The sequence below is a fragment of the Macrobrachium nipponense genome, chromosome 1 (genome assembly GCF_015104395.2).
Source record: "Macrobrachium nipponense isolate FS-2020 chromosome 1, ASM1510439v2, whole genome shotgun sequence".
Classification (NCBI taxonomy): domain Eukaryota; kingdom Metazoa; phylum Arthropoda; class Malacostraca; order Decapoda; family Palaemonidae; genus Macrobrachium; species Macrobrachium nipponense.
The window spans coordinates 71,349,624-71,352,960 of record NC_087200.1 but is presented as its reverse complement, the minus strand read 5'-3'; positions in this window follow the sequence as shown (position 1 = coordinate 71,352,960).

The window sequence follows — 3,337 nt, the reverse complement described above, 5'->3', positions numbered from 1 at the left end:
TTACATCGGATTTACGGGAAAAATCACTTCCCCAGAGATTAATACATCACAAACGGTCAGTTAGGTATGGACAACAGAACTCAGCTATTTTCAACCATATAAATGAACATAACCATAGTATAAACTGGAATTTGTCACATATAATTTATAGCAGCAACTGCCAGTACATGAGTCAAATGATGGGATCGGCCTTGATTAAAGAGGGGCAGGTAATGAATATTGCAAAGGGAGCAGCGGACTCAGATATCATCAACAAGTTTTTCATTCAACCAACGCTTAAGAAGATTAAAGGAAGATTATCAGCGGGAGTGACCTAAATTGGCTTACCTGTGGATGGGCCTCTTGGTATAAATACCACCTTTTCAGTCTCTGAAATATAGTATTTCTTTCTATATATTTTGGTGTTTTTATGGGCTCCTTTTATTAGATATACATGTATATAAAGGTTTAATTCGGCAAATCAGGTACCTTTTGGACCTCACTGAGACTGAGTTTTGCTCACATCATCCCACTGATATCTGCTGTGGGTTTCAGTGCCGTTGGTGATTTATATTTGTTGTTAGAAGAGGTACTTCACTTTTATCATAAATTTTCTATTCGGTCATTGTCATGGTAATCGCTTTTTAGCAAGGAATTACATATTAAAGGAAAGGAAAACGCATCTTCTTCGAGAAGTTCTGCTGCAAGGAGGCATTCGCGTACGTGTTGGAGGTGCCTGTTCTCATGATGGTTTGAGAATCCCCAGGTGTGTCACAGAAACTCAACAGGTGCCGACGTGTCGTCAGAACACACCGCGAAATATAATGCAATATTTCGTCGAGATCCTTCTAAGATGTTCCTGTCATCTCGGGAGCCTGTGACGTTCGCTGGTAGGCCCCACCCCCAGGTCGCCATATATATACGACTGACGAAGTAGGAGAGATCAGATCATCAGTGAGAGACCAGCAGAGATCATCAGATTATCAGTGAGAGGAGCAGAGATCATCAGTGAGAGATCATCAGAGAGAGATAGGAGAAGAGGGAACAGACGAAGGATGAGAGAGGAAGAAGGCACTCAAGAAAGTGGTCGAAGTAGAGTCAAATCGTCCACAGTGAGAGAGAGAGACAGAAGTTAAGTCGTCCATAGTCGGAAAGGGAAATATTTCGACGTTGAGCAAGCCTTCAGAGAAGAAACGTCCTACAAGGTGGTTTTGTGGAGTAGCCTGCCCTTCGAGTATCAACAATAGACATTGTTTTCGGCAGTACAGAGTCAAGAAGACGTCTGAAGTTATAGTTCTCCTTTGTGAAGCCGTCGCTTCAAGGATTGATTTTTGACAGCTGCAAAACTGGCTAGCAAGTATTTTCATTACCTCACTGTTTCCCCAGTTCACGCAGTGTAAGATTTTACTTTTGTTATGTAAATAGGAGAAACCATTCTGCATTTATCTTTGTTAGTAAACTTGTAAATAAACCTTCGTTCTGTTTGTGCTTCTTTCTATATTCGTATCCTCAGTTTCAACTGTTGGTGTTGAATCTTTTTGTTTATTATAATATCAAATCTGTAGCGGACCTCTCAGGGTACGTGGCAGTCATGTGGGAAAACAATAATATTTGCAACAACTGAATATACTCTCAAGATGGAATATATTTGATAAACATCACGAAAAAAGACAAAAGAATCCATACTCCTAGAACTTGACGTCATGTTCGAGAATAAGTGGCTATATCTCATACAGACGTCGTAATGGAATAAAATTCTCTCCTAATGACCATCAGGTTCATCTAATGAAGGTCGTTTGTGGACTGCGTGACCACACTCATTACTGAGCTTTGCAATTAATGTCACCCACCCACGTGAGGCATCTCTTTTTCCTCAGACAGAAACGAAATAATTATTCAAGTTTACGTCAATATCTCTTTATTTTGACTATCTGTTTGTTTTGTTTTTTTCACGTATCTAACACACACACACACACACACACACACACACACACACACACATATATATATATATATATATATATATATATATATATATATATATATATAAAGATACGCGAAGAAAGTAAAATAACATGGCTGTAAATAATTGTTCCAGTATATAAAGCTAGAGGTGATTTCAAGAATTAGAAGGTTGTAAATATACTGGGGAGGTTATCTAATGAGATTTTGGTCGCGAATGTAAGACATTTTAGGAGGCTGGCTAGAAAAACCACATAAGCTTAAAGTTTCTTTATTTAAGTAGTTGAGTGAGAAGTGTGAAATAAAGGGAAAAAGACGTATGTGGCTTACTTGGAGGTAGGAAAGGATAATATAAACTCAGTAGAGAGGTGGTTGTTGAGAATGAAGGTATAGAAAGTATGTTACTGAGAGTGACTAAGAGTTTCTTATGATGGAAGAGAAATGTCATAGAAGATGTAGGTGGAAGAATGAGCCTTTCGTTGAGAAGATGGGTCTGGGACAGTGGTGCCTTTTGTCTCCTGTCTCTTCACTAACATTTTTCTGTGACTGGAATAATTGAAGCTTGCAAAACAGGCAGTATTGTCTTTCAGAAGATGGAAGAGAAATTACGTTGATTACTGTGTTTGAAACTGTTCGCAAGAGAAACAAATAAGAAATGCAATCAAGTTTTCTGTATAGAGTATAATACTGTAATGAAACTCTCAGCTATGACCATGCACCGCTCAGTTGCTCCCCAGATGAGGTCAAGTGAAGATGCGTCGGCGGCTAGCACCCTGTGCGGTCCACGTTTAACCTTAACCTTAATGGAAATAAAACCTAATTAGGATAAAGGAGTGCAATTTCTTATGTCTAATGATTGGTGGGTGGATGAGCAACATGCCAATATGCAGCCTTCTTGCTTCAGTCATTTTTAAGATCTGAGGGCGAACAGAAATAGTGCGGACGGCCAGACATAGCTATTTCAATAGTTTTCTTTTACAGAAAACTAAGAAGGTGAAAGTAAATATGAGAAATAATAGTATAGAAGTAAATGAAAACCAGGACGATGGAAGAGTGAACGTTAATATGTATTATTGAAATTGTTGATTCGTATAGCTATTTAAGGAGCAAAAGTGATGGATGGTGGCATGATTAGATAGGAGGTGAGTTACAGAGTACATGAAACAATAAAGGTGAACGGGGTCTGTCAGATTGCGAATAGAAACAAAAGATTGATACCCACGAAAGGAGCTACTTGTGAAGTATCTGTTACGGCGGAATAATTGAAATGGTGAGAAATGTAGATACATAGTACAAGTGTTAAAAAGCTGGCATATAGGTGAATTGATAGATTAGATAGTTCTGAGAGAGATTGATATTATGAAAAGAATAGACAACAATGGTTTACTGAAAATTG